The sequence below is a fragment of the Triturus cristatus genome, chromosome 4_1, assembly GCF_964204655.1.
Source record: "Triturus cristatus chromosome 4_1, aTriCri1.1, whole genome shotgun sequence".
Lineage (NCBI taxonomy): Eukaryota > Metazoa > Chordata > Amphibia > Caudata > Salamandridae > Triturus > Triturus cristatus.
In genome coordinates this window covers 353,068,914-353,084,510 of record NC_140585.1, presented here as the reverse complement: position 1 = coordinate 353,084,510, position 15,597 = coordinate 353,068,914, and the positions used below count along the sequence as shown (strand labels likewise).

The following is a 15,597-nucleotide window of genomic DNA, read 5'->3' as shown; positions in this document are numbered from 1 at the left end:
TCAACAACTTTCACCAACAGTCTGGCTGTGATGTGCTAACACATTTAACCACAGGCATGTGTAGTTGCACAGATTTCATTTGTGACTCCCCTCATAGCAACCTGCTACTTTAAGTCGGTTCAATGTCTGTCTGATCACTGCTTGTAATCCCCAAGCTTGCAGTGTCAGACAGTAGTATAAACAGTGACACAGCTTTGTCTGTGCGCATTCGTGCATCCCAGTGTTTGCATGTGCTTTCACAGGAACTCTAGATGGTTGATCTTAACTAACAAAGGAGAGCTCTAAACAGAAGTTAGCATATTTGATCCGATAGGGATACAGTGCATCAAAATCAATCTATTTTTGTTGCAGCAATGAGTATATTGCGTATCTGCCTTGTGAAGATAAAGAGCAAGAATTTGATTGGCCCAGGACTATAAAAGCATTTTGAACATCTCAATCTTGAAACAACGATTGTGCATGTATCACAAATTTCACAGACTCATTCATTCATTAACAACATGTCTTATTATAGGTACATGCAAACCAGAGCTTAGCTACCCTTGGAACATTTGTAATAGCCTCTGTGTTCACCACCAGAATGATACATGTGAATAACACTAGCTTATTTCAACTTCAAATGGTTCAAAATAAAAATGTAAATAATATAAATAAATGTTCTAAGCAGCACATAGCAAGCTCTGGGAGGTAGACATGCAGAAGGCAGACTACTGTACTGTAATTTTGACGACCGGACCTGACTAGAGGCATAGTTGAGTGAAATTAATTTTGACAGTGAAAGAGGGATGGTTGTATTCTTTCTGTACTTCTTTGTTATGTGATAATGCATCTGTGGGCTGTTTGCCTGCTATCTTTTGTATGGGGCCTAGCACTTACCTGCATGTTTCTGGCTGATTGTGGCAGAGTAATTGTGCTTGATTGTGACTGAGTGGTTGTTACAGTGTGCCAGTTTGGGCATCTGTAGAGGTGTCCTTTGCTGTCTTCATTTATCCTTGTGTGGCTATATCTCAGTGCATGAGTGTTAAAAGTTGGGTTTCTGCTTGGCAGAGGTATGCACCCTGTCCAAGCAGGAATCACAATCCTATTTAGGGTAAGTCACAACACACCCTAAATGATCCTGTGCTCACCCACTGGTATCCTGGGACAGAGCAGTCAAGCTTAATATAAGAGGCAATGTGTAAAGTATTTATGCAACACTTCAAAAAGTAACAGTGAAAACACCACAAAATGACTCCATGGAACCAGATTAGAAAAATAGAGGACCCTAGTAGTGACTGACGTTTGTTGGATGCTGAGGGTACATTTGTTGAAACTTACTCTTTGGGGTGCTTGGATCATGTTGACATTCCTTTATGTTGATGAGGCTTTCTGAGTCTCATGCAGCAGTTTTCTCAAAGTGAATTTCTTCTTTATTCTGGACTGTCACCCACACACATGGAAGGTCAGAGAGTGTTCCACAGGAGACCCTTTCCAGTCATTAGTAGAATCAGAAAAGGTTTTTGCTTCAACTCTCGCCACACAGCCACTGTGTTTTGGGGGACTGAAATGATGGTTAAGACAATTGCCCAGAGAGTTCCTGCACAAAGATGTATAACAGCTTGGCATAAGAACCTAATATCTTTCAGAAAAGGTCACTCCCTGAGACCCACATTTAGGATCCCAGCACACAGGCTTATCTTTAATTGTACTGTGTAACAAATTAGGTTGGTCAAGCAGCAACCACAGTCCTTATCAGGGTGAAGCAAAAGCCTGCCCTAAATTAACCTGTGCTCAGCCCTCTGGTAGGTTGGCTTCGGGGCAGTCAGGCCTACCGTGGAGGAATTGTGTAAAGTAATAGTGCAACACTTCAAACAGCAATAAAGTGAAAACGCCACACAAAAAGAATCCCACACCAGATTAGAAAAATGGTGTCGTTTTTAATACGTATTAAGATCAGTACGACAAAAAGCCAATTAGTAGAATACAGAACTGTGTAGATTTCATTGAAAATTGCGACAAAAAATACAAAGCATCAACTGTGGATATCTGGCCGCGTGAGATCAGGACAATGTCACAAGCTCAGGCTGACCGCACCAGAACTGCACACAGGGTGCAATGGCAGTCCAGAGACATGTTTAAGTGGGTGGCACAATCAGTGATGCAGACCCACTAGTATCATTTAGTTTACTGGCCCTGGGCACAGGTAGTGCCACTTACCTAGGAACTTACAAGTAAAATAAATATGCCAATTGGGTAAAAGCCATTTTTTACCATGTTAAAAGGAGAGAGCACATGCACTATAGCACTGGTTAGCACTGGTAAAGTTCACAGAATCCTAAAGCCAGCAAAAAGATAGTCCTCAAACAGGAGGGTTTGAAGGCAAAATGTTAGAGGAAAATCATGCAGAGGATGCTAGGTCTAACATCCTGTTTCTGGAATCTCCACAGCACATGAAGAGATCTTGGAACACCCCAAGATAGCAGATTTTGCTGTTAAATGGTCCGCACTTTTTATGAGGTGTGTATTTTTTAAGAGCAAGTAAAATTTCTGATCTCCAAAGATGCTGCAGATAATCATGCAAGTTTCATCAATATTGGTTGTGGTAAAGATGCAATCTCCTCAGGAGTGAACTTTACTGAACGAGCTGTAGTTCTTTGAAAATCAAAACATAGTTGACGTGCTTTTTGCTAAGGTGGGAAAGAGTCTTTCTGGAATATGGCATATTTAATTGGTAAATGGGAAATCTAGAGTGGTCTCCTAAAGTAGCATACTTTGCATCCAACTGGGAACTTGGAGAGGGGGAGGCGATCCCTGCTAATGGTGCCCTAACTATGACACAAGGCGACCCTCGCAAACTTGCAATTGTCACTGCAGCAAACAAAACTGGTAATTGTCCTTGTGCCACAGGGGGCCAATTAATGTAGTGTCACAAGACTCCATGGGGCATATTTACAAGACCATAACGCAGGTGTCCTTTCCTGCACATGAACAATCGCCCCTGTAGCGCAGGCACCCTCGCAACATGACGCAAGGGTGCCTGTGCTGGCAGATTTTGTAGCGCAAGGGAAAAAGCAGGGGTGCGCCGTATTTGTGTAAATATGGTGCATCCCTGCATTTTGATACATTGTCAGGGCACAGCGTTGCCATATTTGGCGTACTGACATTTTCTTGCACCTATCCCTCCATGTATATGAAGGCCACTCCAAAGGTTCGGCAGTTTATTCTCTGGTCAAGGATTTTTTCTTTCTTTTAGACAACAAATTAAGGAATCTATGGTAGGTTTGGTAAAGTGGCACAACAATTTAGGGAAAATAAACAATGAGGAGTATGATGCAGAGTTCAACAGGATATGGTTGTTAAATATGGACTTTAGGTGTTTACATTCCAGTGTTTACATTCCAGTAAATGCATACATTGATGTATGAGTAAATCCAAGTGAAACATAAACATACTTTCAGATACAGGAACAAGTTTGACTGTGTTTTGGGCGCACAAAGTCACATACACAATCTCTTTGTATATGATTTTAGGTACACAGCTTACACGGGTACATGCTGTGAGATATTCAAAAATAATCAGAGACAATTTACATTTCCCTTGGAAAGTTTATATATCTTGAAAGTGATTAATTGAAGCAGTTTGGAACACTATAATTTCCATCTAAATTTAAGAATTGTTATTGTTGAAATGTTGGCCTGCTCTTCAAACAGCTGCACAAAAGACATCCTCCCCTGGAGGCTCCTTGTGAATCCTGGCGCTGAGGAAGGCCTAAGCTTTACTTTAGGCAAACTGGGGAGTGTTCGTTTGTGGTTGATCTTGGCTGGCGGAAAAAGGAGCTTTACCGGATTACGCTGTAGATTATTTTCAGAATAAAAAAACGCAGGTGGAACTGACTTGAAAGCGTAAAAGAAAAGTATAGTTTAAAATAAATCATTTTCTAATGCCAAGCTTCAAAATGAGGAATAAGGTTACAATAGAAAAACTGAGCCCCGGGGTTGTTCTCGGTAATTGTGGGTACACACAAAGGCAGACCTCATTATCAGTCGATGAAAATGGGTATGAACAGTATATACATCTCGGCATGCCGGAGCCAGACGTTCACTGCCTGTGCACTGTTTTGTACGGTTGTATGTGGTAACAGAGCCAGCACTGTCCTCAGAACCTCTGCAGCAACAGAACATTTCGTAATTTTCATGGATGTTTCGTAGAAAATAAGAGAAAGCATGCACTCTAAACTTTGTAACCCGGTATGAAACACGACCTGTGGGTCTCCAGAGCATATGTTTATTTATTTTTTATTTCGTTTTATATATAGTACGAACTTGACTTGGTGGTATCAGAGCACTTTACAGAGTTGGCATAACAGCAATAACATGGGTTATATTTGTAGTAAATATAAATACAAAGTGACAGTAAGTAAAATTATATATACAGAAGACATCAGAAACTGTTGACAAAACTGGTATGAAGTAGATTCGTAAATAAACGTATACAGTGCTTTACTAAGTTATTACAGCAGAGAGTGCGCAGATTACATGACATAATGGCAATATATAAGGAAAGATTTACGATAAGCAGTAGTATAGATGGATTAAATTTGAGGTAGATACAATATATATAGAGAGAGAGAATCAAATGAAAATGAAAATAACAGTAACAATAAAAATAATAAAAATCAACAGATATAAAAATTAGAACATCAATTTGTGGGGAGCTCAGATAAATTATTGGCTCTTATTTATCTCATTCATTTTCTGCAGTATGAAAAATGTCAAAAACATATAAAATGTTAAAATATTTAAATGTGAGTATGTGCCTCTTTTAAACTGTGAAGGTAACTTTGGAGGGAATTTTCCCTTTAAATAGCTTGTCTATACACACATGCTCTATGACCCTGTTGAAGCCTCAGGCCGAAACGCGTTGTTCTCTTATTTGCACTGTTGGTGGCTGAAAACTAAATAAAAGGACTACTTACAACCTGCTGTGACCTGGCTGTGCTGTTTTCTTCTATGCCTTTGGATTTTGGGGGGGGGGGGCATTATCATTGAAGAGCTTCAGATTCTATGGTGTGCTGCCGCATCACGCACAAACAAGCACCCGCTGAACGAGACGGGTCTCTCTGACCGGCTTCATTTGGACCCGAAGGAGATTTCCTTGGAGCCCTGTCTCTACCACATGCCAAGTTGCTGAAGAAAAGTATTGCCGGTAAGAGGGAGGAACTCTCTGTGTCCCGGGAGTGGGGTGGCGATTGTACTGTGCGCGCCTCGGAGGAGGCGTGACCGCAAGTCAAAGCCTCGCACTGGGCGCTGGGAACCTCTCCAGTCCAGCGATTCTGTGAACCAACAACTTGGAGGTATCGTAGCGGTGGAGCCCGTGAGACGAGTCAAGTGCGTCTTCACAGAAACAAAGGAAACGTTTAACATGCCAATACATTGTCTCTCTCAGCACTTTTGGAATTTCTTGATCTCAGTACGAAGTCTCACAAGCAGATTCCAGGCCAGATTTTCTTACAGACAGTGGTTTCTTTGTCCTGAACAAACTTTATTTACAAACCACCACATTTCGACAGAGCAATCCAAGATAAAACACACACTACACAAGCGGGAAGACAATTGATGCACACTTTTTAAGGAGGACACATTTTGATTCAATTAATACAAAAACGTGAAAATTGAACAACATTGAACCATTCAAGATATTTTACTCTGGGACTTTAACAAAATCGTCAGCTTTCTTAACAACTGCACTGTATTTTGGAATATGATAGGAAGCACTTGACACTGAATTAGCTCTTATAGCAATAATAATCAAGAATACTTGAAACAAAAAGGAAGAAAAACTAAATAACCTATAGAAAACGAATAACAATTGGTGGAATTAAAACTTACAAACTTACAAACAAAGATCATGACGGATAGACGTGCCAAGAGGGAACTAAAAGCCAAAGAACTTTTTCATGAAGCTCAGACAGCAATTAGCGGAGACCAAGGAGCAACAGATACACCTCCCTTAAAACTAGTGAGAGAAAAGGAACAAACAAAAATAACAGAAATAAATAAATGGTAGGAGACAACCACATTGAAGAATTATTTAGAATGTGAGAGGATACTGAGAGGTTTACGGATATTTGTGCTACCAACTCTTAGTGATCTTGACCCCGACCTCTCAAAACAATGGCAGGAGGACACAACGGAATGCTCCAAAAAATTAATGCAGACATTAATCACACACGCAGACAGAAAACCATCGAAAGCTGTCACAAGGATCAAAGAACTTGAGGATGTCCTGGAAACTATGCTGGACAAGGAAGATGTAAAGAACGCATTATTGCAAATGGAAAAGAAACTAGAGAAACACGAAGAGGAAGTGGAACAAAAAAAGCTAAAAAATTCAATAGGGATAAAAGAGATTATCCTGCAGGACAAATATATACGTTTGCCAGACAATTTGACTATCTTTATACCAAACAAACCGCAGCAATTACCACTACTGACATCAGGTCAGCTGCCACGAGTGTAGAGAGTTCTGAAGCAAGTTCGGGGATGAGGGGCCTTCCACATCTTTCCCCAGAGTGGATTTTTCATGGGAAATGAGACTCTTCCAGATGACAACGAGACAAAAAGGAAGGGGAAAAGCAAACATGACTCAGGAAATCCCCACAAAACTAGAAGATCAAAAGGGAGATACGAAAATAGGAAGAGAAACACAAAATAAAAAGTGCTAATAAAAGCAAAAGCACAAGACAATAACCTGGTTATCAATCTCTCCAGGAAAATAATCAATGAGAACCACAGGGTCCTCTTAAACAAAGGACTCAGTTTATGCCCAAATGCTGGCTTCCACTTATTAGGCACAAGAATATACTTTTATAAATTTACAAGGAAGGTGAAACTCAAAAAACATTTACAGAAAAATAAGGAATGGGATTTTAAGTTTAGAAAAAGCAAACAAAGTACAGCACCATCCATCATTACAGTCAGTGATCTTAGCGCATTACAATCTTTAACAAGTTTGGAAAGAGAAGCATCGGAACTGGAGAGCCCCACCTATTAAACTGCTATCAGAGATGAAATTCGGACAGATATGACATCCAGGAGTGGATGCAAACCAAAATCCAAATTCTTCCCCCAGTTGCCTGTTGGTAACAAAATCGATCTGTTCTATGAAATTGTAACAGATGAACTAAACAATATGGTAATGATGGAGACCAACAGATCACATAAGAGAAAATAATGGGTCAATATAACTAAAAAGGAGTGGGAAGCTCTGAGGGATTGGCAGAATGATAACAACAGCATCAAATAACCCAATGACAAAGAGGGAAACATAGTAATTATGGGCACTCAACAATATTTAATCGAAGCCAATTGACAACTCAACAATAAAAAACATTACAGAAAACTTCCAGATATCCCATTCCAAGCTCATATGGTTCATTTCTCCCTAACACTAAAGGACTGGCAAGAAATAAGACTTTTAGATATGGATAAATACAAGTATTGGAATACATCACACCTGATAACTCCAACTATCTACTTTCTGCCGAAGGTGCACAAGGATCCCAGCAACCCGCCAGGCAGACCGATAGTTAGTTCAAATGGTGCTCTGTTGAAAAACACGTCAAGATACATCGACATATCTCTCTTCCCCTACGTCAAGAACCTTCCATCTTACCTACGTGACTCACAGGATTTCCTCTATAGGATTAATGAGCTTCCACGGAAACCAAATTACCTGATGGCCACAGTGTACGTGGTTTTACTGTACACGTCAATCCAACATCGTGACGGCATGGATGTTTGCAGATATTTCCTACAAACCCGTTCAATCTCATTGTTGGAACATTCAGACATGTTAATAGAAATTATAGACTTTTGTTTACATCATAATGTCTTTATCTTCAACAACAAGTACTGTCTCAAACCCAGGGGACAGCCATGGAGACATCTTTTGCTCTGACCTATGCTAACCTACTTATGGAGCGTTGGGAAGCAGAGGCAGTCTGGAGTGAATCAAACAAAGAAAAGATGAAGCAGATGATACTGTGGGTCCAATTGATTGACGACCTCTTCCTAAAATGGGAACGGTAAATTGGATCTGTAAAACCTCCTGAGATCATTGAACCAGAATGCACTTAACCTTCAATTTACCTTTGATATTCAAGACCAAGAGATCAACTATCTGGACACCACAGTATATGTTAAAGACAACATAAACTGCAGCAAAATGTACAGGAAGCCCACCAGCACCAATAGTATACTCAATGCTAACAATGAACACTCCCTACCCTTGAAATGGAGTATCCCATATGGGGAATCAAGCGATGTTGTTCAGAGGAGGATGACGTCAAACACCAAGCGAAAGATATGTACACAAGATTCTTGATTAGAGGTTACCCGGTAATAGTTTTGAGTAGAGCCAGTGCAAAGAAACGTGAAATACTATTGACACCGAACACAGAACTGAATCAAGCTAAAGAAAAGACTGAACAAGAAGTGAGGTTTATAACCAACTATAACACATCAAGTGCCAAAGCAAGGAATATACTTAGGGACAATTGGAAGAGCCTGCTCTTGAACCAAGATCTAAAGAAGATACTGCCTGAAAAACCAAATGTTACATACAGCAAAGCACCCTCATTGGGGAATCTTTTAACCAGTTCCTACATGAGACCGGTGGACCCTCACACTAACATAGTGACATGGCTCCCAGTTAATACCCAGGGTTTCTTTAAATGTACAAAATGTAAGGCCTGCAGACATGGCACAAATAAAAGCGAATACAGAACCATCTATGGCTCAACAAATAAGATACAGGAGAAGATTACTTGCGAAACAGAATCAGTAGTCCATGTCTTAGAATGTCAATGCGGAATTCAATATGTGGGCATTACCATCAATAAGCTCAAACTGCGCATATTACAACATCTGAGGGCCATTACAAATAAGGACTGCCAATATGCCATGGCGAAGCATATATGGGAAAAACATGATGGTAAAACAGAAAATATGACATATTATGGCATTAAGCATGTACAGAAAAAACCACGCAGAGGCAACACAGAACTAGAACTATGACGTGAAGACTCCAAAAAATTACTCCTGCTGGGCACAGAGACTTCTAATGGGTAAATACTGATGCAGAACTGTACATTCACATTTAAAACAGTACCTAAGGCCTTTTCGGGGTCTTTCAGTGTCTTCATGGGGTTCATCAGTATCTTTTGACCTGTATATATAGCCTAGGTTAATCATTGAGCCACTGAGCTTATTGAAGATGGTATTCCACCGCCTCAGGACCCTTTGCCACCCGGCACCGCAACCACAATTGACAACTAGGTAATATTAATTGCCGTTATCGCCCATCTCGTGAGCCACTGTGCTCAATTGCATAATTTCCCCACCAATGACCCCCACGCTACTGGCACCTTCTACTAACCATCCGTTCAAGGTCCAGAACCACTTGTTCCCGGTTCCTCCTTGTACCCGGTTTTATCCCTGTACCTTGTGCACGCAACCATTAGTTGTTAAAATTTTCATGATGCTCAGGCAAACAGCATTTTTTGTCCTGATGATGATCCCGGTAATTATGTAAATGGGATGGAAACGTCGTCAACCGCTTAAACACCGTGCACACAAACTATTTATATACCATGTGTAACGGTTGTGTCAGTTATCACGCTTGTTTCATTGCTCTTATCATACAACAAGCACTCCTTTGTTTTGCCTGAATTTGTCTTTTGCTTTTTTGTACTCTGACACCTTGTCACTACTTGTTTTACTTTTATGTCATTGGATACAGGACTGTATCCCACTGTACATTGTTTGTTTTGTTTTGACACCTATAATTAAGTTTGATTAAATCGTACTATACGGCTGGATAGAAACCATATAGAGCTGATTCTGTTCTATATTCATTGCTTTGCTCAAACTTTCTTGCAACAAGGACCATTGTCCTCTTTAAAAACTGTATCTATAGCTAACACCTAATTTCATCTGTTGATATGAACACCTATACAATGAATATGATGTTGATATGTCTATGAGCCATCAAAGAGATTCTGCATAGGTTCTAATCCATGAGATTAAGATAGTCCTTGGTGTGTTATCTTTAATACTTTTTATGTCTTAATTTTCTGATAAATTGTTCCTTGAAAGACATTGATATCTATAGGGCAATGGATATTGCCAAATTAAAATAATGTTATAAATGGAATAAATTGACGGATACATTACTATGGCATGTTGTAACAACTTAAACTCTTCTGTATATCCTACATTGACTATCGATCTATAATAACTGGGAATATTTTAATAACCAGGGCTATGTTTATTATGTTACTTTGACTCTTTATAATAATGAACTTAACATTTGCCCTCCTTGTTTTAGATTGTTGATTATCACTTTATAATCTGGTAATACCCGTATTTTTTAACAGGCCATCTATTACTGTTGGCATTTTGCAACATCTTTGGAATCCATTAGTGTAATCTTTTACATCCAGTTACAATGTGGGCCAGATTTGGTAATTTGCCAAATAGACAAATCGGTCAAAAAGTGTTAACATTATACTGTTTACAATACTTAGCACTTTAGAATAATTATTACATTTATATATTTAGGTTCCCGCCATCAATGTTTGAACAGGAATATCACTCTCTAAGACCTATGCCTTTTTAAATGAGATAAGAGACTACGTTTTTCTCAAATGTATTTAAAAATATATATTTTTATTAGAGCAGGAATAAAAACCATAGGAGCATGACATAACAGGATGAATAAATAGGATGAAAATAACTGATATCAAATAGCTAGCAGCGAAAATACATTTACATGGAATTGCAAACGATAAATAAGAATTAACATCAATTAGAAAACTATTTTATAAAAAAACTGTTCTAAAGGAATCAATAATTAAGAAAGTGAATATATTGCACATTAGCTCATACTAAACCGTGATCCTGTAGACTATCAGACATTTGCTACTTCAGATAATTCCCCAGAAACACAAATACATATCTTCATTAGTGACTATTACACCTTAGTCAATAAGCTGTAATCTATAAAATAGCTACTTCAGGCTAACATACGAGTATCAAAAAACTATTAAAGTGCATGTGCGGTTAGCAGCAGCTATTTTAGTAAAGTGCAAAAATGTACTCTCCGAAGCATAAAGCTCTAAAAATATACTTTTACTCAGATACATAATGGATAGAAAAATGTACCTAGATAGCTCTAAATCTTACAGCAGCTCCTACACTTTCTGCATAGGCCTCCCCAAATCTATAAGTCCTGCACATTTTATTAACCCAATGTTCAATCCTAGGTTGCTTATTAGTCTTCCAATTTTGAAGGACAAGTGACCTAGCGACCGCTATAGAAATTACTATAATATGCTGCTGATATTTTGTTAAACGCTTTACCTCCCCTGACAGACCAACAGCACCAACATACATGAGGGAGCGATTGTTAGGGACACAGTTTGAGAAATCAAAATCAAAACGTCCTTCCAAAATTGTTGTAGACTACTACACTCATAAAATATGTGAACCCAACCCCGTCATCCTGTTTATTACATCTAAAACATTGGTTCGGATTAGTTGGAAACATTTTATGCAGTCTCAGAGGGGTGTAATATGCCCGCCATCTGGATAAAAAATGTATCCTCTTAAAATTAGCTCCTCGCAGTGCTTTATTCGATATCTCACTAAGCTTCTGCCACTCTTTCGTATTAAACTTGCAGCCTGTTTCTAAATGAATTTTCGGAAGCTCTTTCGTAATAATCTCTACACTATGAGCCGTCTGATGCAGTAGCTGATACCAAACTCCAACCCCACAAACTTTATTTGACATCTGCCTGGCAATTTGATGTGCAGCCTCACTCAGCATGGTATAATTATTTTTAAGAAAACTCACAAGATGAAGAAAACTCATAGAGAAAGCGGTATTTAGATAACCAAATTGCAATCGAACCGTTTCCCAGGTAATTAATGTCTCGTGATTATAAAAATCCCCAAGCTGACTGAAACCTAGTTCTTGCCAAACTTGGTGAAGCCCCCCAGGCAAAATCAAACCTCCTACTACACAATCTTTAAAATAAGAACTGGGGATTTTTAAGGGAAGATTACATAAAAAGAAACAAGAACAATGGGATTATCGACATTTTAACCATAGAAATTCGTCCTATCAAAGATAGATGGAGCAAAGACCACTTATCTAATATTTTTTTCACTTCTGCAAGTGTGCTGCTGTAATTCAATGGAAATAACTGGCCATATTCATTTGTGAGAAAGATACCTAGGTATCTGACCGTATGTGGTGATCCTACTTGTAGGGAAACCGAGATGTCAGAAGGTGCAGCATTAGATATGAGGATTTCTGTTTTAGCTTGGTTCACTTTATATCTGCCTATCTTTGTAAATTTCTGTATTTCATCCAATGCATTCTGTATAGTAGACCTGTCTGCTGTGAGATATAAAATTATATCATCTTCATATAGCTTAATTTTTGCCATGCCCTGCAAGGGGGGCAAAATCAATAAATGATCATGAATCTTAACAGCGAGGGGTTCAATAAACAGAGAAAACAAAAGAGGGGATAACAGACAACCCTGTCGCATGCCACGTTCAATATTTACCCTCCCGGCTTCTGTTCCATTGATGAAAATTTTGGCCTCTGCCTGATTATATAATTCTTTTAACAAATGTATCAATTGTGGCAGAAAACCAGACTTCTCCAAAATAAAAAATAAAGCACGCCAGTCTACCAAATCAAAAGCCTTATCGGCATCCATCATCAGGATGGCTGCTTTGATCTTATCAGCGGAAGAATAATCAATAGCTTGGATTAAAAATATGTGTTGGCGGTTATTAACTGTCCTGGAATAAAACCATTTTGATCTGTATGGACCACCTGTTGGGTGCATTGAGCAATCCTTCTGGCCCAAATCTTCATAGACAGTTTGTAATCAGTATTTAACAAACTGATAGGACAATAGGAATTTGGATTGCAAGGATCTTTATCCTTTTTCAGAAAGACTACCAGGACTGATTCCTTAAAACGTTTGGGGGTATCTATACCGTCCTTTATTTGATTAAATAGTTTCATTAAAAAAGGAATTAGTCCTTCTTGGAATATTTTATATACTTCCACCAGAATCCCATCCGACCCACTAGTCTTGGCGTTTCACATACTTTTCAATACTGTCAGAATTTCTGAGTTTTCTATTGAACCATTAACCATCTTGATAAATTGCTGAGATATCTGTGGTAGCTCCAGTGATTCAAAATAGGACCTCAATTCTAACTCTTCTACCACCTGTATTGCTGTATAAATTTGTTTAAAATGAGAAAGAAAAACCTCAGTAATCGCCTGCTTATCTTCTTCTAGCAGGCCAGTAGAGCGATTTTTAACCTGACTAAGTACTTGCACCGCTTTCTGACTTTTTGTAGTCCAAGCCAAACATCTACCGATATGCTGGCTTTCCTTGTAGAGCTTTTGTTGGTAAGCCCTGCTCCCCGAAATCTCCTCCAACAAAAAGAAATCCTTCAATTGTTCTTTGGCTTTTAATAATTCTTGCTGTTGTGCTTTAATAATGTGCTCAGCTGTCGCTATTAGGTTTACGTTTTGGCTGACTCTCTCCACAGCAGTCTGTAGCTCGAGAATCTTTTGCTTACGTTGCTTACTTAACCTAGACTTATAGGATATCACCTGTCCTCTAAAAGTAGCTTTAAATGCCTCCCAAACCATAAAGCTTGGGGCAGTATTTGCATTAAACTGAAAAATTCCCTGATTAAAATTCTAGTTTTTGCCACCTAAATAGTGTCTTCAAGTAAAGATTTATCAAACCTCCACCTTGATTTCTGTTTGGGGTAATCCCCAGCGTTAGCATAAAAGAAACTACACAGTGATCAGAGAAAGAGTTTGCCAGTATCTCTGTTTTGCCATTGGCTAACAGCTCGTCCACCCAAAAAAAACTCTAAACGGGATGCCATTCTGTATTTTGAAGAGTAGCAAGTAAATTGAGAAGAGCCGGGGTGCCCTTGCTGCCATGGGTCTGTTAAAGCAAAATCTATTGACAGACTTTTTATAAACTTTGCACTTTTAGGTTTTAATTGTCATTTTGCTGTATTCGAGGTATCCAGCGCTAGGTTCTGAATGTAATTAAAATCAATACAAAACAACTGGTCACAGGGTCTAAGGGAATTTTAAAGACCTGCGCAGACAAATCCCCAAATCACTTGAACAAACACAATAAGTAGAGTCTGCGGGTCTGAACCATTCACTCATAAGAAAAGAAGCGACATGTCAGCACAATAAGCAATAATCACGCCTCGGATAGACCTCATTGGCTACGTTACTACCACTGCACAAAGATTAAAATCGCCATGTTTGCCACTAATTGATAAATTTGCTCAAGTGCTGTGGTTTCGTCCTCTATGGGGCCATAATAGTCAACTAAATTTAGCACTGCTCCCTCGTGTTTTACTTTTACCCATAACCATCTACCTTTCCCATCTCGCCGGGCCTTCTTAACCTGCCAGTCCAATGTGTTAGATAGTAAAATCCCAACCCAGCGCACCGCATAATTAGCAGAAGAGAAATACGCCAGTGCATATTTCTTAGGTAGTGATATCTTGGGGGTGTCAGTCCTGAAGTGCGTTTCTTGTAAAAATAAAACTTCGGAAGAAAGGGATGGTAACCATTTTAAAAGTGCACAACTTTTACACGGATTCAGCAATCCATTGACAGTACATGTGATCACTTTTATATTCTGCGTCATCTGACCATTTTAGAAAGCCTGTCTCAACTTTATTGATGCTAAGATTTCCCTCTACATTTCTAACCCTTCTTTTACAGTCATCTCCCACCAAAACCAGTCTGTACAGTATCCAGCTAACTTGAAAACACGTCCTGTATAATTCACTCTTTTCCTGCTCATTTTTTCCAATGCTACACCGCCCCTTCCCCTCCCTCTCACCCCTGCCCACCCCGGACTGTCTTTGGAGGAAGGTAGCCCTTGCCTCGCCTCGGCAGCCTCCCTCAATCAACAGGGCGCCTTGACTTGGCACTCGGGGGCACGTCCCCCCGTCCCCTTCACTAGTGTGAGCGATACCATTCAGGTAGTTAAACCCCAGGGTATCTCTAATATAAAGTGCTTTTTTATTTTTTTAAAAAGTGCTTGTGCAATAAATAATCCGGCCTTGGGAAAGCCCTTTTATAATCTATTCTTCAACTACTACATACTTGGGCAAACTTGTACAAGCGAGAACAATATATCTAGAATGAGCTAATAGTTGTAGTTGTATCTAGTGCAACTTCCCCCTGAAGAAGAACAAGGTAGCGGTGTCATCAATAAATAGAATTAGAACTAAAATAAGCTTAATGTTCAGCATATCTAAGATACCTTAAAATGCAATAAGCCGTAAGCTTTTAGTTCCATTGCTATACATCTACGAAGGGAAAGGGGGAACTGCCACAGAGCCTTACACCCATAATAAAACAGTATTGTTCCCCCTTCATATGGGGGGGGGGGGGGGGAGTAAAGTGCAGTGGTGCAATAGCGCATATTTTAGCCATAGACGCATTGCAAAAGTGCAGAATACATTCCAATATTCA

The 15,597-nt window shown here is 39.3% G+C and overlaps 1 protein-coding gene and 1 pseudogene across 1 annotated transcript in view; one reads left to right on the top strand and one right to left on the bottom strand.

The window, feature by feature from the left end:
* TMTC1 (transmembrane O-mannosyltransferase targeting cadherins 1) overlaps positions 1 to 15,597 on the top strand; it is a 1,415,052-nt gene that overhangs the window by 1,049,474 nt on the left and 349,981 nt on the right. The window lies entirely within an intron of this gene.
* LOC146854933 (U4 spliceosomal RNA) lies at positions 14,292 to 14,356 on the bottom strand (annotated as a pseudogene).